At 38.9% G+C, this 21,243-nt stretch overlaps 1 protein-coding gene across 3 annotated transcripts in view; it reads left to right on the top strand.

Annotated features, from left to right (window-relative positions):
• LOC150088232 (citramalyl-CoA lyase, mitochondrial-like) overlaps positions 1-21,243 on the top strand; it is a 244,668-nt gene that overhangs the window by 10,519 nt on the left and 212,906 nt on the right. For all 3 annotated transcript variants that reach the window (XM_090370649.1, XM_090370647.1, XM_090370648.1), the window contains exon 2: positions 7,934-8,009. The gene's annotated coding sequence lies outside the window, so the exon portion shown is untranslated. The remainder of the gene's footprint in view (positions 1-7,933; positions 8,010-21,243) is intronic.

The raw sequence follows: 21,243 nt of genomic DNA, 5'->3' as shown, positions 1-21,243 counted from the left end.
CCCTCCCTTCCATGTTTGTTTGTATGTTTGTGAGTTTAGCGGGAAGTTCGTTAGTTTTTGTTTGCCGTGGTTTGGTGTGGATGTCCTTGTGCTGTTGCCATGGGTTTTTGTTTTGTTTTGTTGTTTTTGTTTCTTTATGCTGCTGCTGCTATGATTTCTTTGCTTCCTTGTGTTTGTTCTCTGTTCAATCCTAATGGAGCAAGTGACTGCAAAAAATGTATCTTTTGGAAAATTATTGTTGTAATTGTGTGATTGATTTGTGTATCACGTCATGTATATGTGTCCCATGACTGTTTGTCATGAGGCTTTTCTCTGTGACTAGTGACGTGACGTGACAGAAGGAGCAATCACATCATTCACTTCGATAGTTTGTTGGCCATGCCCAGGGGCACCCTGTTGTAAAGTATTACTGGAGAGGTGATATAGGATTTTTTTTTTACCTTATGCTGTATAAGCTTTCTAGCATGATTGCTATTACTAATAAGCAGGGGTCAAGGTTATATGTCTGCTTCACTCCGAGGAATCGCCCCTCTGTGTAACCAGGCAGCAGCAACACTAGGTGGCAGATGACTTTCATCAGCCAGTGCAATACCTCAACTTTGCTTATTGGAGGTTTGCCGTGGGGATAACCATGTGAAGTATCCAAAGTAATGCTTTGGCATTCCCCATCTCTACTGTCATTCATTATGAGTAATGTCTTTTCTGGTTATGATGGGCATCATGATGAGATCCTGTATTCCTTACATTTCAAGGATACAGCTCTGAAATGGTTTTCACAGGCTGTCCACTGAATTGTTCTGGACTGAATTTATTGGTAATCTTTAGAAGGCATCTGGATAAGCTAGTGCAAGGGGAATTTGAAAAGTTCGTGCCCTCTGTGTGAAGGGTTTATTTGAGGAGTCTGGTAACACATTACTTTTCAACATAGTCTCCTTTGGAGTCAATACACTTTTGCTACCGAGCTTCAACGTGTTGATTCCAGCTGTAAAGAAAGTTTACTCTTGGGCCTTCAGGATTGAATCCACCACAGAAATGATGTCACTGTTGTTGGGGAAATAGATACTAGCCAGGTATTTTTTCAAATCAGGAAATAGGTGAAAGTTGGTGCTAGATCTGGTGAAAATGAAGGATGGTCCATGATTTAAAAGCTGCACTCTTGCAGTGAAATCATGGCATTGACAGACTTGTGAGCAGGTGCATTGTTCCGGTGGAACAAGATTCCTTTGATATCTTCATGCAAATGCCTCACAAGGTCTGTGTAATATGTCCCTGTGAATATCTGTCCTTTCTGAAATTAATCCATTGGCAATACTCCATCAGCATCCCAAAAACCAATGCCATTACTTTGCCACAAAAGGAATTGGCTTGACTTTCTTTGGAAGGGGAGAAGAGCTGGGTTTCCACTGTTTGGATCACTGCTTTGTCTTCTGCTGAAAATGATGGATCCACTTCTCAACCATGGTTAAACCTTGCAAGGAAATTTGTTGGATCTGCTTGTAAATGATAATCTTGGTAATCTTTAGAAGGCAAGAACTTTGAGACCCATTGTGCTGAAGCCTTTTTTCATAGCAAGAACCTCTGTTATTATGTGGTACACATGTTCATATGAGATGCCTAAGACACTGACAATGTACTGAATGGCCACTCATCGATCACTCATCACCAGTGGTCACACACATTGTCAACAACTTCTGGTATGGTGGATGTTGCAGGCCTTCCACAGCATGGGTCATCTTCCAGGCACCCCCTCCCTTGTTTAAATTCTGTTGTCCACTTTACCATGGAATAGGAAGGGGCATCCTTCTCCAATGTTATAACCATATCCTCATGAATTAGGACTTTGGCATTAGTCCTTTTTCTCCAAATATCGAAGCACAGTTGAAGCATACATGTTTGCTGATGATGTAAACTATATTCTGTCACTCTCAGTATAAGAACATCATAAGAAGATAGTTCTTATTGCTGATAAATAAACTAAAATGTTAGACTCTGAAAAATGGATACTGAATATTTGTGCAAAAATTTTCTGCCATTCATTTCTGCAAACATTGTTCACCACACCCTGGCCCACAAATGAACAAATGATACCAGTGTCTAATACCATAAATTTTCTGTGCTTAATAATGGATAACAAGCTTAACTTTCAGGCTCATGTCACATGTGCAAACTAACTGCCTACAGAAACTAAATAGTCTTTCAAATTGGTGTCAACTATATTGTGAGATGCAGATACAGACTCACAAACTAATGAACCCTCATTATCTCTTAGAAGACAAACCCCCTATGTCTATATCCTGCAAAGATACAAAGTCATCCTACTCATTCAAATTGTAATTCTCTATTCAACCCTCAGTGGTTTCCTTTCTATGAGGCAAAGCCTCGACCTGCATGACTCTGCCTGAAACAACGACTGAATAACCAAAAATTGGATTTCATCAACATCCATCAGGATACTTACCTGCCTGATCTTCTGTGATGACATCTTCACACAATGGGGAAAGAATAGTTTGCCAGCCTACATGCTGGCAAACTATTCTTTCCCCATTGTGTGTGTGTGTGTGTTTTTCTTTCCTTTACAGACAGCATTTCACTATTCCTGGAATGTAGCATACTGACTGAGCTGTATGTGATCCAGCTAGCCTGTATTGAAATCTGCAATTTTTTCTTAGGTTCTGCCATAATTTATACAAATTTCCTCAGTGCATCATTGACTATTTGAAATATTTCCTCTTCCCATTCAGTACTGAAAGACATCAGAAGTTGCCTTCAATACTGTCACAAACACAGTAAAGAAATAACACCTTGCTGGATACCAGGATACTGGTAGTTTAGGAAATAAAACAGCAGATTAGGCTCTAAAATAAACTGACCATTTGTCTCCTCCTGCTTCTCTAGTATCCTGCATGAATTTTAAGAGCATAATTTTGAATGGGCACAGATACTGAGCAATCAAACTTGGTAAAATTGAAACTGAACCACAAAAATGAATTTCTAGCACTTGCTGAAATAGGCAAGAGGAAGTTTTATTTGCATTGGCCACACACATCTTACCCATCTTCATTTACTTATGGTCACCCCATGTAGAACCCATCTCACTGTCAAACATGCATTAATTGACTATCCCCATTACTCAAATATCAGGTCTATCTCTTTTCAGACTCTTTCAAATCTGTAGGGCTCTGAAGTATTGCATCATTTTCTAGGAAATATAGCAAATTTTACAGATTTTTTTTTTCTTCCTTAGACAGATCAAATTTTGATTGCATTTAATGCAGTTAATGTGTGATCATACTCTGATTTGCAAGTGAAGTGCAGAGAGACACACATTTAGGCCTCAGCTGCCCTTGTGTCATTAAGCTCCAGTCAAAACAACAACAACCTTAAATATTGGATGACTGCAGGCTGACCGACTTTCTCTATTTTTCCTTATTCACATAACTTTGTTGACTTCAGGACCTGTAATTAAAAAAAGAAAACGACATTATTGCGACTGCATGAAACTTGGTGGGTTACTGTTTGAAGTGTTATACGCTGAGTGGACAGAAATCATGGGATACCTACCTAGTAACAGATAGGTCCACCTTTCACCCGGATAAGGGCACTCACATGGCGAGGAAATGTCCTCTAGTTCACGAAAGCACTCCGCAGGTATATCCATTCATGCTTGCTGCACTGCTGTCCATAATTCCGTCACATTCCTGGTGGAGGACCCAAAGCTTGAACGGACCCTTCCACAGCATCAGAAAGATTCTCCACAGTATTCATGTCTGCTGAACGAGGAGACCATTCCATGGTGGTAAAATCTGCAGAATGATCTTCAAACCATGTTCTAGTCACCATGGCTCTGTGTGGGAGGTGCATTGTCCTGCTGGAAGAGTCCATTGCCCTGTGGGTGCACAATGACCATGAAGGGATGCAGATGGTCTGCAAGGATGTACACGTAACCTGGACCATTCAGAGATGCATCTCGATGTACCAGAGGTCCCAACGTGTGCCAGTTGAACATGCCCCAGACCATTACTGACCATCCACCTGCTTGAACAGTTCCTTGTTGACATGGTGCATAGCTTCATGTGGTGTCCGCCAGATATGCACCGTCCCGTCTGCTCGAAATAACTGTAAACAGGACTCATCTCATCGAACCAGGAGACCCATCTTCAATCATCCAAGGTCCAGTGCCAGTGTTCTTTTGCCCAGTTGAGGTGTAGAGTCCTGGGTTGTGGTTTTAGCAATGGGACTCTAGTGGGTCGGTGGCTCCCATAACCTATTGTGGCTAATGATCGCCTGATGGTCTTGGCAGAGATGTTTCTGGCACCGCCCTTGTTGAAGTTGGCAGTGATTTATGCCACTGTTGCTCTCCGGTTGACTGAAACAATGCGAGACAGACATTGACGGCCATGTTCATCCACCACCTTTCTCTGCCTACAGTGCTGCCCGCGATGAGATATTATTCCAGAAATGACGTATTGCCAATATACTCTTGATACTGTCGAACGGGGATAGTGCAATTTCTGTACCATCTCTGCGATAGAGTGGCCCATGCTTCGGGCACCCACTGTCATCCCTCTTTCAAAGTTTGTTAACTCACGACATTTATCCACACTGACATCGAATTACCGTCTACGTGAATGTAGTGTACCTATATACCTGCCAAGTGGTGAGTTCATCCACTAGCGAGAGAGGTGACAGTGTTGCTTTGCCCAAGTATCCCATTAATTCTGTCCTTTCAGTGTACATTAAGTAGAGAAATTTTTAACACTGTACTACTACTACTACTCTTTCATACTTAGGCCATGAACTTTTCAAATGCCTCTCATTTTAAGCTGGCTGCCCCTACTCTGCCTGCTGGTGAAAGGAGGGAATCTGAGCAGTATGTGGGGGGGGGGCACATTGTCAAGGCCACATTATGACTAGGAGCTGGGTATATTCTTTCTATGTGGTCACCATATTCAAATTTTTCATTAACTCATACACTCATTTACTGATTGCATTATGACTATTGAAACTAATAGAACAAACTTATCTGAAAAAAAATCTACACTCCCAAAAACTTCCTCATTCATTTCAGAAATATATGTGGTGTTAATTCTGATCTCAATGATGTCTGTGTACAGTCTGCCAAGCCTCACTTTTCTGACAGAATACCAGTTATTATTTTCTTCAACCACTACTCATCTCAATTTCCCTGTTAATTCACTCTACAGTTCCATTTGCTCCAATAGTTGTGTTTATGGCTGCTCTAATATTTCTTGTCAGAGACCTAATTTGAAATCTCCTTTTGATCTCCTTTGGCTTAAAATATCTCTACCTCATTCTGTCAAATTCATCTGTTGTCTGTGTCATTTTCCAAATTCTGCTAATCACTCTGAACTATTTGACTTCCTTTTCCTGAAACTTGCCGTTTTCCAATCTAACATTCCTTATAATGAGATAATTTTCCTTACTGACCTCACTCAGATTGTTCTTTAACCTACCATAATATCAAACAGTCCTAATCTCACATCCTGTACTTGATCTTTTTCTCACAAACGCCTCTTCAAAGTTTGCAGTCATTGTTCACCACCAAAGTGTGACCTGAGGTGACACTTTGGTGGTGATCTTTTCTCCAATGGAGTTCCTCTCTCTTGGCCATTCTAAGCCTCATGTTGTTTGACATTATAAAAATGTGGAATGGGATGATCTGTGGCACTTCTGTTCATCTTTTCTTTGATTGGATTACTGTTTTAAAACTTCTGTTTCCAATGTTTGCTCAGATCTTGTCAGTGAAACCATTCTTATAGGAATGAATTCCTTTATTCCATGTTCCTTCTTAAAACCTCATCTTTTATTGAAATCTAGGTTTTCCAATAAAATTGCGATAAGCAATAAGAATATTGCTTATCTCAATTGGCTTGCATTAAAATCTCTAGCTTAATTTTCTGCTTGCACTAAAGCTCGTAACAGTTGTGAAAGAGGAAACAGTTATTAATCAATCCAAACACGAATTTGAACAGGAGTTGAAAACTTCTTCTTGCTCCAAATGGTAGTCAAGCATTCTGATCTCTTGAAAAAGCTGTTGCCTATAACTTCTGTCTATACTTCCAACTATATTAAAACCTGATGGTTCTATTTCATCCTCAGCTAAAGATAAAGCTGACTTACTAGCATCCTACTTTTCTTGTAATTCTTGTATTGATGATCTTGGTAAACTTCCTCCTCTTGCCATATGCAGCACACTCCACTCACTACTCCCTGTGGTCTTCCAGTAGAAGGATGTTAGAAGAATTCTGAACAATCTTGATGCCAAGAAAACTCCATGTCCTGATAGCATTTCTCCATTTTTTTCCAAAACCTTTGTTCCTGAGCTTGCTCCTGTTCTGTGTCACCTTTTTACACCTTATTCCACTGTTTTTTTTTTTCTTTCTGCATGGAAAGTTGCTCATTGTCCCTAAAAAGGGTGGCAGATTTCTCCCATCCAGTTATCACCTTATTGCACTTACCTCTACTCTTACCAGAGTAATGAAGGAGTTGGCAGCTGATGGAGAAATCTATCAGTTGCCAACTCCTGAGCCATCTTGAAACTTTCCATCCAATCAGTGATTGCCAATGTGGATTTTGTCATTGCTGATCAACTCATTACATATTGGCTTATGTTATTCATCTTTAGAGAAATTCGATAGAAAAGTTTGGTAAAACTCAAAGTTGCTTATAACGTTTCTAAGACTTTTGGGTATTTTTGGCAAAGGTCTTCTAACAAGCTTCCATCTTATGCAGTAGACTGATTTTTTGCAATGGGTGTCTAGTTTTCTCTCTGACCATCTATTAGTGATGGTAGCTGGCTCCTTGCCTTGTGTTCTCCAAGGTTCATTTCTTTCTCCAGCTCCTTTCCTCTTATATATTAATAACGTTCTTCCACTGACTGAAATCCCATCTATAATTTTGATGATGAAAGCACATCATATTCCACTTTCCAATTTGCAAAACTTTTGTTCTGCACAATCAGTTTCAACTTCTTGAATATCCTACACCAAGTTCTTAAATGTCGATCTCAAGGTGGTTTTTCAGTTGGACAAAGAAAAAATTGTTAATTTTAATCACTCTAAAACTTAATCCTGTCTTATTTCTTTTTCTCTTTTTAGATGACAATCAGATTTCTTAGATCACATGTCTCTTCTACAAATTACCAAGATAATTATTAATAATTATTTTACATAATTACCTAGATAATTATATAAACACACAATAAAACCTCAGTAAATCAGACTGTTGCCTGACTGCTTGGGAGAGAACTCTGAAGGATGGGGGGAGATTCCTTACATAGAAGAAATCACTCAAGAATGTATGTTACAAATAAGCAGAGCAAGACTGTTCGTTTACTTTTGGTTTGTATTCCATATGTGTAAATGCTTCTTCTGCCACTGTTACAGAATGCCCCTAAAATTCTGTTGTAGATTCTTTTTATGCATGACTGTTATAATGCTCAAGTTCTTTTCTAAGCAATCAAGCTATAACAGGTGTAATGGAATAGTGGGAATTGTAGAATATACTTAAATATTTTAGTGTTGTGGTTCCTAAATACAAGTAAATTTATTCCCAGTTTGGCAATGTAAATAACATTGCTGGATTGTGAATACACTGTGTATAATTAGTTTGTTTATAAATATAATTAGTTTATTTTATAATTTAAAAAAAAATGATAAAAATGAGGTAATAATAAACAAAAATGAAACATTGGTATATTTACATACACTAGAAATTTAAAGCAAGATTCCCAGTGGGTGAATTACAGATGCCATTTAATAGAAAGGGTGTCAACTACAATCAGCTGTACATTTTTTATAATTCTCATATAAAACACATCCCTCTCTCATAAATCCATTCCACTGGAATTTTGTTAATTAATTTTATGTCAAAATTAAAAAAGATGGAATCAATTTTCTTTGATCTTTTGCAGCAAAGAACAGATCTTTGGAGTGGAACATAAATTCTTGTCAGGAGTTCTCTTAGACAACAATTATAAAGAGATTAAGGTAATTTCTTTTCCAGTTATAATGTGAGTGGCTTATTTCAGTTCTGCAGTTTGCTAACAGCACTTCATCAGATAGTAATTAAGGTTACATGGTTACATTGGATAGTAATTAAAATTACAAGGCTACATTGGATAGTAATTAAGGTTACAAGGATACATTGAATAGTAGAACGCCTCCGTAGCCAGGTGGGAAGGAGCAGCAGTGTGTAGCACACGCTTCTTGATTAGACTGGGGTTCGAGCCCGTCACCACCAAATACGGAGGATGCGGAAAGGTCAATGGAATGACCACCGCATATTCCCGGAGCAATATGGCCTTAGTTGCTAATGCTCCTAAAAACCCAACAACTCTATTGAATAGTAATTCTGTTTTTGATTTGGTGTAGGGAAATCTGGATTTTAGACTCAGTTACTTAAAGAACCAAAATTTAGCACAACTTATTAATCTAATAGTATACACCGATGAGCCAAAACATTATTATCAGCGAGTCTTAATACAAATCAAAACAACTGCAGGTGAACTACGGTGCGGGCTGGGACACGGTATAAATAAACACTTGATATTGAGCTCCGTTAATCAGTGTTACTCTTGTTCTTCAGGTGGAAAAAGCAGCGGACTTAAGCGAGTTTGACAAAGGCCAATTGTAATGGCCAGATGACTGGGTCAGAGCATATCCGAAACAGCATGGCTGGTGGGATGCTCACAGTCAGCCGTGGTTAGTATCTACCAAAAGTTGTCTGAAGAGGGAACACCCACAAACCGCTGGCTAGGTTTTGGACGACCATGGCTGATTGATGCTCGAGGTGAGTGAAGGCTTTCCCGGATGGTACATGGTAACAGAAGGGCATCTATGGCACAACTAGCCGGTAATTAGAATGCTGGTGATGGGAGTAATGTGTCACAACACACAGTACATCAAACTCTGCTGAAAATGGGGCTGCATAGCCGCAGGCCGTTCCAAGTGCCCATGCTAACCACGGTTCACCGGTGACAGCAACTACAATTGGCACGCGAGCATCGAAACTGGACTTTGAGTCATTGGAAGAAGGTCATCTGGTCTGATGAATCATGCTTCCTGTTGCACTATGTGGATGGCTGGGTACGTGTGCATTGTTTACCTGGATAATTAAACAATGCACACGTATCTGGATGCGCCATGGGACAAAAACAAGCTGGTGGTGGTGTAATGCTTTGGGCGATGTTCTGCTGGGATACCCTGGGTCCAGTTATCCATGTGCCGGGCACTTTGATGTCTACCACCTACCTAAACATCATTGCTGACCAGGTACACCCTTTCATGGCTCTGCCATCTTTCAGCAGGATAATTCGCCATGCCACACCGACCAGATTGTTTGAGACTGGTTTGCGAAACATGATGAAGACTTCCAAGTATTGCCCTGGCCTCCAAATTCCCCAGACATCAATCCCATCGAGCATCTATGGTTTGTGTTGGAACAGCAATTGATCTGCAGTGTCTCAAACCATGGACCTTACAGGAGTTAAAGGATCTGCTGGTTACGCGTTGGTATCAGATACCACAAGACACATTTAGAAACCTTGTAGCATCCATGCCTCGCCAGGTAAGAGCTATCTTGACTGCAAGTGGAGGACCAACATCATATTAGGTAGGTGGTCATAATGTTTTGCTCATCAGTGTATAGTGGAGCACCACCCAGAATGGTGATGCATGTGTTTCAATGTGTGATATACAACGAGCTACTTCCTGATTGGGAAAAGGAAATTTTCATAAGAATTCAAAACAATTGAATATTATTGTTATTATTAGTAGTAGTAGTGGAAAATGATGCAACAACTGAACGTTATTATTATTTGTAGTAGTAATGGCAAATGATGCAAGGAAGCAAGCTTATACATCAGCCAACAAAAAAAAAAACCCACTCCCATTTCACCTGACCATTTCCTCTAACAGTTTTTCTAGTTCTTCCTTGAAATTATTCAAATTGCCCGCCTCTACAACATCAGATGCGAGTTTATTCCAACAATCAACCATCCTCTGACAAATTTCTTCACATGCAACCTGCAAACATCCTTCCTCAATTTGAATTTATGTCCCCTTTTATGTGTAATCTGAGCAAAAGGAAGAAGTACATCAACATCAAGCTTACTCAAGCCATTCCAGGTCTTAAACACCTCAATCAGATCTCCCAGCAGGTGTGTCCAGAAGCAATTTGCAAAATCGAAAACTTTCCAGGTAAGAGCACCCTTTTGCTCCCCTCAATAATCGCATTGCTCTTTTCTGCACCTCTTCCAACAGATCCATATCCTTTCTACAATGAGTCTTTCAGACCAGCATGCAGTACTTATAATGTAGTTTAACCATTGCCTTATATAATGGGATAATCACCTCTTTAAGCCTGCTGGCAAATTTGCTGAATATCAATGACAAAAATTCAATCAGCTGCCCTGGCAGTCAGGCTGCACTGCTTCATGTCTGACTGCACAAATACCATTAAGTCTTTTTTCATTCACCACTTCTGGAACAGATTGAGAAGAGAAGAGCAACCAGATTGGTGAAGGGAGCAAAAGGATTTTTCATTAATGAAAGAGTCTTTGAACCCTTTCAGGAAGCTCAAAGTCTTTTTTTAGGTGTGGTCTTGCAAATGCTTTGTACAGAGGCATTATAACCTCCCTATATCTACAAAATGTTTGATGTCATTGATAGAACACCATGGATTCTCCTTGCTGCATGTTGACATTTCTCATAGATTCTCACGTCTGACCATATCATAACTCCCAAATCTCTTTCTTTGTCTACTATTTTTAGTTCAACTCCACAAGTGTGTAAGTTATTTTGGAGTTGCTGCTCCCGAAGTGTAAGTCCTCACATTTTGCTGCATTGAAAGATAGTTGCCACTTTTCTGACCAACTCTGAAGTCTGTCAGAGTCATCCTGGGCAAGCTGTGCTTTTCACTTATCAATAACTATTCTGCTGATCTTAATATCAACTGCAAATTTTGACATCACACTCTCCCTCCCTTTATTTATGTTGTTTAAGAAAATCAAAAACAAGAATGGTCCCAGTGCCAGTCCTTGGGGAATACCACTTCTTACTTTGGCCCAATATGAAGAATAACTATAAATCACAACCCTCTACCTCCTACCCTAAAGCCATCCTGCAATCCATCTAAGGATTTTCCCTGTGATTCCAATATGTTCTTGCTTTTACAGTAACCTCTCATTCAGGACTTAGTAAAATCCATTTTCCAATCTAAAGTAAACAGTATCAGAATTATTTCTTACAACCAGCATGAGTGACTTTATAAAAATAGCTAACCAGGTTCGTTAGCTATTTTGTTCAAGAATACCATTTCTACTTAAATGATCCTGTAATGCATTCTTTGTCATTACCTCCATGGTTTACCCTACCACTGAAATCAGACTGACTGGTTGTTAGTTATCCACTTCACTCTTAGAGCGACCTTTATGTATTGGTGATACACTGTCACTTTTCCAATCCAAGGGAACAACTCCCAACTCTATTGATGACCTCATAATTATCCTCAGTGATTCAGTGCACTCTCTTGTTGCCTCAAAATTATTTGTATATACAGTCAACTCCAGGAGCCTTATTTGCCTTACTTAATATACGAGGACCAGTACGAAAGTTATGCCTCCTAATGTTTTCCTTTCAAATGTGGCGCCGTAGATCATTTCGCATGTCACTGAGTGGTCGCTAGAGGTCTCTAGCGACCACTCAGCACCACTCATATACTGAGTGGTGCTGTGATCGGTCTCATGAGTGCAGCATATGGATAGTTCAAAATAGCAGATGTTACAGATATACATATCAAGCAAAGAGTGGTGATTGAATTTCTTACCAAGGAAAAAGTGACACCTATCGAAATCCATATGCCTCTCAAAAAAAAAAGGTTTATGGTGGCAATACTGTAGATGTGAGTACAGTTAGACATTGGATAAGACCTTGAAGAGTGAGGAAAGTGACATTGTTGACAAGCCCCAAAGTGGCTGGCCAGTAATATCGGTGACAACAAGAGCTGTATTGACATGCTGATCAAAGAGGACTGCCTCTTTTATTTGTATATTTATGGTCACTTAATACAGCACATTTATGGTGGTCAATTTTTCATCAGGTAATAGAACACTTACATGTGTGGAGCCCAAGTTTTGTCCTGATCACCAATATTGCAATCAAAGTAAAAAGGAATATGCACTTACAAGTATAGTAATACTGTTGATTTTCTTCTTCTGGGTTTTTGTTGTAAACTATCCCCATACACACACACAGCAGAAATTGTCAGGGCAATTCAGACACTTTCTTTGCTTCTGTTTAAACATTTTAACAATACTATGCTAAGCAAAACACAGAAAAAACAAACAGTATGCAGTAGATATAGAGATAAACTGAACACATACTTACACAACTGTCTTTCCAATGCTAAGAGAGAGAGACGGTAGGCAGGCAGACAGACAGACAAGGTCAAACATGTTAACACTCTCCTACATTACTGCCATCTATGAGCACATACAAAAATTGTTATTTACAGGTTATACAACAGATAAGTGTCATATCAACTTCTCAAAATTTTAGTAAGCTATATGATTTATGAGTAAGCACAAAGACCTATATATATGTATAAATCGTGAAAATTGACTGCAAACAACTGATATATTAGCAGAAGTAAAAATCACATTGGCCACTGTTATCAGACAATCTTACATTTGCTCAGTTTGGTATATTAGTATTAATAGTGGCAAATGATGCAAGAAAGCAAGATTATATAGCATCAGTCAAAAAAAAAAAAAAAAAAACCCATTTTGCCTATCTGCCACTCCAATAGTTTCTTTAGTTCTTTCTTGAATTTATTCAAACTAACCACACTTTCACAACAGCAGATGGACTTATTCCAGCAATCAACCACACACTTGCTGAAAGCAAACTTCTGCACATCTATTCTGCAATCATCCTTCCTCAGTTTGAATTTATGCTCCCCCATGTGCATAGTCTGAGCAAGAAGAAGAATCCCATCAATGGTCAGTTTGCTTAAATCATTCAAAGCCTTAAACACGTCAGTCAGATCACCTCACAGGTGCCTAGGCTCCAGATGCTGCAGTTTGCAAAACTGAAGCCTATCTTGGTAAGAAAACTCCATTGTTCGTTCCCACCACTCATTGCCCTTATCTGTACCCATTGCAGCAGCTCTACATCTTTCCTAAAATGAGGCCTCCAGACTTCAATGCAGTACTCAGGATGTGACCTGATAATTGTCTTATACAATGGGATAATCACCTCCTTATCCCTGCTATCAAAATTTCTGTATATCATTGACAAAACCACATGCAAAACCCCCATATCATGACAGCCTGTCTGCATTGCTAAGAGAACTTTATATCTGACTGCACAATTATCCTTAAGTTCTTTCCATTTGCCACTACCCTGAGTTAGTACCACACAGTTGGTACGTTATTCTGGGATTACTGTTATCCATATGTAATACCTTGTATTTGTCAAACTTCAGTTGCCATTTTTCAGCCCATCTGACTAACTTTTATGGATCTTGTATAAACCTGATATACCTTCAGCAATGTCATTAATAAATACAGAGAAAACAATTTCCCTAGCATGAACCCCTGTGGAACACCACAAATAATATTAGTCCACGAAGAGCAGTGTCTATTGATAACCACTCTCTGTCTTTTTTCACTCACCCATCCACTTGTGCATAGCAGTAACTCACCCTTAATGTCACAGTGCTCAAATTTATAGAGCAGTCTTTTTATCTATAACAGTATCAGAAGCTTTCTTGAGATCCAAGTCCTTTTTTATTTCATATTATTCAATTAAATCGGTCAGACAAGATCTCCCCTTAATGAGCTCATTTTGTGACTGAAGTATAACTGCACACCTATCTAGATGGCCCTGCATTCCTGCTTTAACCAGTGACTCCATTATTTTCTCTGGAACAGAAGTTAAGCTAACAGGTCTGTAATTACTCATATCACCCTTTGTGAACTGGGGATACATTCACACATTTCCAGTCCACATAGGCTCTTCCTTTGAATTCATAGATGCTCTCATAATTACTAGCATTAGTATCAGTAGAGGCAATATGATGCAAGAAAGCAACTTATACAGCATTAGCCAAAAAAAAAAAATAAATAAATAAAATAATCCCTTCCCATTTCATCAGTCCATTGTCTAGTTCTGCCATGAATTTATTTAAGCTGTCAACTTTTACGATGATGGACGTTTGTTCCAGCAATCAAATTGAGGAAAGCCAGTTGAATTCTACAACTGTCTTTCCTCAATTTGAATTTACAGGCAATTATTCTGGGCAAGAAGAAGAATTCCATCAGCATTGAGCATGCTCAAACCATTCAAGGCCTTATACACCTCAATCAGATCACCACACAGGTGCCTTGTCTCCAGACACTGTAATATGCAAAACTTAAGCCTTTCTTCATAAGAGCAACTCTTTGTTCCATTCACTAATCATGTTGCCTTTCTCTGTACTCATTCCAGGAGCTGTACATCATAAAATGAGGTCAGACCTGTATACAGTACTCAAGGTGTGGCCTGACCATGGATTGTCATTGACAATCCATGACCTGCTCAGAAATTTTCATATCTAACTGCACAATTACTTCCAGGTCCTTTTCATTCTCTACCACCCTGAGTGTAGCACCACACAGTTGATATGTTACTCTGGGGTTACTGTTACCCATATGCAGTATTTTTACATTTGTCAATGTTAAACTTCATTTGCCACCTCTCAGCCCATCTGCTCAACTTTTCTAGATCCTGTTGCAGTAGTATACTGGCATTAGTGTCATTAACAACCCTGCCAACCTTTGTATGATCTGCAAACTTAGACATTAAGCCTGATATACCTTCATAAATATCATTAATAAATACAGAAAACAACAATGGACCCAACACTAAACCCTGGGGGACTCCGCTAATAACATTAGTCCACGAAGAGCAGAGTCCATTGATTACCGCTCTGTCTTCTCCCATTCAACCATCCCTTTATTCATAGCAGCAACTTGCCCTTAATGCCACACTCTCCAATTTGTATGGCAGTCTTCCTTGTGCAACAGTATCAAAAGCTTTCCTAAGATCCAAGTACATGATATCAAAATTATTCTTTGCATCCAATTTCTTTGTGATCACATCATAGTACAATCAAATTGGTTAGACAAGACTTCCCATTAACAAACCCATGCTGTGTGTGAACTATAACTGAAGTCTTGTCTAGGTGATCCTGCAGTGCTTCTTTAACCAGTGCCTCCATTAATTTCCCCCGAACAGAAGTTAAACTAGCAGGTCTGTAATTACTTGTCACCCTTTGATCCTCCTTTGTGAATTGGAGTCACATTTGCACATCTCCAGTCCATGGGTACCTCCCCTGCATCCAAGGAAGCTCTCATAATTATGGCTAAAGGTTTGCTTACTTCCTTTGCTGCCTCCTTTAACATAACTGAATAGATCCCATCCACCACAGGTGCCTTTCTTATGTATATTTTCAACAATGGACCCAACTTATGCTAAGCATTTGCTTGCTTCCTTTGCTGCCTTCCTTAATATAGTTGGATAGATTCCATCTGCCTTTTTTATGTTAATCTGAACAATTTCGCTTTCACTTTACTCTCCATTATCACAAAATAATTTCTAAATCCTTGTTGGAGTGTGATAAACTACTGGCAGCCACTTTCGTAAAGATCCTCGTGTGTGAATATGGATGCGAAATATCTATGTAGTTTGTTAGAAACCTCAGTAGGATCATCAACAGTTGAACCATCAATATCAGGTGGACCAGTATGATTCAACCTCTTCCTTGTACTGTAAATATAATTAAAGAAATCTTCTGCTTTTCTTGGCATTCTTTGCCAGAGATTTCTTGTAGTCTGCTGTGGCTTGCATATGTTTCTTTGTGATTTGATTGCAGACTACTTTATATCTACAGTAGGCTTCTGTGTTAACTGATAATTTATATGCATCTCATTAATTTTTCCTCTGCCATTTTTCTCAGTAGTTCATCTGACATCTATTTAGATCTAAGCCTTGAATGGTATTTCTTAGTTGATATGAAAGGCTTACTAGCTTCTATGATTATTTCTCCAAATGCTTTCCTTTTAGTATTTGATGGTAACATCTTAGTTGTTCCCACTGTATAGAAATTAAGAACTGTCTGAAACCACTGTACTCTCCTTTACATAAGAAAAACCTTTCCCTTTACCATTGATGCTAAGTTACGTCTGTAAGTGAATCCCACATCAATATACTCATCACTGCCACCTAGTGGTTCTTTTATCTGCATATTCTTAATGCCATGAGAGCCAAAAAGAGAGAGAACAATACTCATATCCAAGAGTATTGCTCTCTCTTGTTGCCTCTCTATGTGCTGCTGTAGAAAACAGTCATCTAATAAATGCACTAAAGTTAGCATGTGAGTGACCAACCCACAAGTTCCAGTCAATATCTGAAAAGTTAAAATCCCCCATTATATGGCATTCCAATTTACTGGCCCACTCTATTTCTCTGTACAGTTGTTCTTTGTACTAAGCATAGATCACACTGAGAAAAATTTTTACCCATGAGCCTTGCACAATCTTTCAAGGACCAAACTGATTGATAAGGCTCTTGTCATGTACTCTCTCCTATTGTGTCTGGGCAGAATTGCAGACACATTCAAATTTAAACCCAACTTGCAACTTGCTCTGTACTTATTGTAATAGTATTTGCTATATAGTACGAGGAAGCCACATGCTTTTGCAGCACTGGCTGCAAAAAAAAAAAAAAAAAAGATAAAGAGAATACATAAGAAAATACAAATTATGTGCTTCCCTCCTCACATAGATAATCAGTTAGTCTTTTAATTCATTCAAAATGTCAGCCTCAACTACTTGCTAAGGCAATTTCCTCTAGCAAATGACTCACTGGCAAAAAGAAAACTTCCTACAATCTAGTTGAAACCTCTTCCCCTGTATTTGAATTATGGCCCTTGCTTCTGTTAATTGTTTCTGTTAATTGTTTCTCTACTGTTTTTCATAACAGTGAAAATCCACCTCCATTCATTTTACTAACCCCCTCGCAGAGCCTTATAAACCACAATCAGATCACATCTGAGGGTGCCTGGTTGCCAAGCTCTGTAGCCCACATAATCGGAGTCTTTCCTTGTATGGTCACACTTTTGCTGATCTCACCATGCAAGTTGCCCATCTTTGGACCTTTTCAAGAAGTTTGATGTCTTTTTTCAGAAGATATCTCCATACAAGTATTCCACCTGTGGCCCTTACAATTGCATTATACAGAGGGGTTATGAGTTCCCTATTTCTACCCAGATACCTTTCTTCCTCTACTGTTTTTCATTCAACCCCAGCAAGTGTATATTTTATTATGGAGTTGCTATTTCCCTAGTATAAGACTTTGCTGTATTAAAACATAGCTGCCACTTTTCTGACCATTTTTGTAGTCTGTTTAAGTCATCCTGAAGGAGTGCTGCTTGCCACTGGTCGTTAATGACTACCAAGCTTTACATTATCTGCAAATTTTTACATTACGTCTTCTATCCCTTCGTTGATATCGTTTATAAAAATCAGAAACAACAGTGGTCCAAGAATCAAATCTTGAGGGATCCCACTCCTGGTATTATATCAATCTGAAGAATATCCATTAATCACAACTCTCTGCTTTCTTTCTTGCAGCCACTGAGAAATCCATCTTATCTTTCCAGTAATTCCAACCTGTTCCAGTTTATACAATAAATTCTCGTGAGCAACTGAGTCAAACTGAGAATGCCATATCTATCAGTACATTAAAAACGTTTTCCTCCTAGTGATAGTTATTCGAGCGAATGGGAGAAGAGGGCGAGGCAATTACATCACATTAATTATTGACAACTGCCTCCATAACGTTCACCAACCTTGTTCATGTGATCCTCTAACATTTGATGTTCCATTATAATGTTTTTTGTGTATTAATGAATATTATATACAGTATTTGTAAATAGTTTATTATTTTGTAAATATTTTAAATATTTGTATAGTTTGTAAATATTTCAGTTAAATATTTTAGTCCTACTCTTTCGGATGCAACAATACTCCTTGTGTATTATGGAACCTTTTTTATTTTGGAAGCCTTTTCCTAAGTGATCTATGTAAATGCAGGTAAATAATTACCTAGTAATATTGGCTGAAGTCCAGTTATAGTATACATCGGCAAGTAGTTCGATGAAAGCGAGGAATATGGCGATAATTTACAGGTGAAGGTATCTCCCTTTTCTGATTGTTTTGTGTCGTCGAGGCGGGGAGGCTTAGCTTAAGTAGGGTGTATATTCCTTCATCCCGCTGTTTTAAAATGGGAAAATGTGTTCCCGATTATGGGGAAAAACAACCTAGGATGGGTGAAGAAAGCAGTGGCACCTGCCAATCACTGCTTTGTTCCTGTCTGTTTGTCGAAATGTGGGAGTCACAACTTGTCAATCACTGCTTTCCCACTGTTTTGCTTACTGCCATGTTGGAGGGTGTACACCATTCTGGAGTTTTACTGTGATATTTATTTGATCTTGAGAATGCAGCGCACTACAAATGCACAGGTAAATAATTACATAGGTCATTTCCTGATTAGATATCAACCAGTTCGTTTCGACAGGTGTGTCTTTTATGTAGAAAAGATTTGACTTACTCAATATATCTCTATATTTTATGTAGAAAAGCATGTGCGGGGGCGGGCAAACAAAGCGAGCAGGGGGCGAAGCCCTCTAGTATTATTATTATTATTAGCCATATAGTGCAAGGAAGCCTGAGCTTATTCTGCACCAGCCAAAAAAAAAATTTCCAAGTTACCTTGAGAGAGAGAGAGAGAGAGAAAGAAAGAGAAAGGAATCACCAAGAAAGAGAAGAATGATGATATCCAGCTCAGGACCCTGGATGTGCCAAGCCCATACTCACCAGATGTAAGCCCCTGGGGTATATGTCTAAATTGCTGGATTTCACTCTTAATCACTAGCCCATGACCACCAAATATGGAGGATGTGGAAAGGTCAGGGAATGACCACCACATATCCCAGAGCAATATGGCCTTAGTTGCTAATGCTCCTAAAAACCAAATAACAACAACAAATAACTCTTAATCACTGCTTCTAAGATTTTCCCTACCACTGAAGTCAGACTAACTGGTCTTTATATACCAACTTCACTCTTAGAATCATTGTTATGTATTGGTGATACATTGGCACTTCTCCAGTTCAAAGGAATCTCCCATGAGTCCAAAAATGCTCTCATAATTAGCCTCAATGGTTCAATACACTCCCTCCCACTCTCCCTCAAAACTACAGGGTAAAAAAAAAAAAGGTAAACTGCAACCAATATCAACTCACTGCAGGATGGAAGCCTCCTCAGTAATTCATGTTGAGGGAAATGGATCATAATCTGCCACGCTGGTCCAGTGCGGGTTGGCAGATCAACCGTATTTAGCAGTCAAGAGCATGTGCTACTGCACTCCTGCTACGGAGTATATACCATCAAACCTGGGAGCCTTACTTGCCTCTATGCTCAAAAGTTTTTCTAATAAACAATCATCTGTAAGTACAACATCACTAATTTCATATGGCTCAGCTTTACTTGCACGGTCTCTTCTCACCATGAAGGGTCTTTCTGCAGTAAAGACAGGTGCAAAATACCTATCCATTCATCTGTAGTGTCAGCCGGGTTATCTAAGACTTTCCCACACCCATGCACAGGGGTCTGATCTGATTTGCATTCTTCTTCGTTGTATTCATAAATATGAAAAATTCCTTGTCTCCATCCTTTGCTCTCTTAGCCAGTTCTTTTTCATACTCAGCCTTTGCCTCCCTAAAGTTATTTGTGGTAGTGTTACAGATCAACTTGTAGCTGATGCAGTTGTCAGTATTTTTCGTCACTCTGTAACTAACCCATGCATTTTTTCTGCTCTATTTGACCGGACAGCTCTGCACTCGTACATTTCGGCATCCATCTCCCATAATATTTTCTTATATTATTTTGTGTTCATTATGTTGGCTTGCTAATATTACACAGTCTGAACAATGGAATTTATATGTCATACTATTCATTTTAATTCAGGTGTAGGTATTGACTGCAGGATAAATGTTATTAACATTTTGCTGCTGTATATAGTATTCTTACAATGCCACTGTTTGGGAATATGTGTATTGTATTGCTAATCATAATGCTATATTACGTACTTGAGGCACCCTGTTATCTACTAACAAGTAACAGGATATGACTGGAAAGGAAAGGTTCCCAAGGAAAACAAAACTAATTTTGTTCACATTTATGAATAAATATATTGATAGCCTTAGTTGAGCTGTTTGGATATTTTCCTTCTTTGTTTCCAGCCTAATGATATGTAACAAGTGCAGTAACAGTCAGAAGATGCCTCTTCAAAAATGGACTTGTAGCCTGTCATCCTAAGAAAAAGCCCCTCCTCACACAAAAAATGAAAAAGGCTCGATTAATTTGGTGTAAGGAGCATGTCAAATGAATCCCCCCCCCGAGCAGTGGAAGTCAGTTATTTTCTCAGATGAGAAGAAATTCAACCTGCATGGCTCAGATGGGAGACAAACGATTCGCCGTAGATGTGGTGAAGAATACCATCCAGACTGTATGGTGTCTACAGCGAAATTCCCTACCAGCCAAATGATATGGGGGTGCATTTTGTATCGCAGAGTAGGTCACCTGCAGTTTATAAAAGATTCCATAAATGCCAGTGGATACCTGGCTATATTGGAAGGCAAATTGCTGCCAACCATTAGAGACCATTTCAACCTGCCAAGTAACTGCATTTTTCAGGACAACTCTGCTCCTTGTCATCGGGCAAAAAGTGTAAGTTGGCATCGTGTGGAATCTGCAGTTGCCAGAAAGAAACCAAAGACCCTTCATGAACTTCAGGAAACCATAATTTATGTTTGAAACCACAAACTATCAGTTTGTGGTTCCAAACATGAATTTCCAAACATGATTATCTTCAGTAACTGATCTTGTCAATGCCTCAACAGTGTGCTGCTGTCATCAGGGCCAGAGGCAGTTAAACTAAATATTAGTTTGCATCTGGTGAACTTTTCATTTTGTTTTCCATTTAAAATGATAAACTGAAGGAAATTGAGGGCTTCTGATAAATTTCAGCTATAATTGTCGTGTTTACCAAAACTGTTGTATAAAGGTTGCAAATGCTCATTTTGGAATATTTTGAGAGCACCTGTCAAATATTATTT

This window comes from Mastigoproctus giganteus, chromosome 3 (genome assembly GCF_048544385.1).
Source record: "Mastigoproctus giganteus isolate SK-2022 chromosome 3, ASM4854438v1, whole genome shotgun sequence".
Lineage (NCBI taxonomy): Eukaryota > Metazoa > Arthropoda > Arachnida > Uropygi > Thelyphonidae > Mastigoproctus > Mastigoproctus giganteus.
The sequence above is the reverse complement of the archived record's forward strand: the minus strand, read 5'-3'. Positions and strand labels throughout refer to the sequence as shown.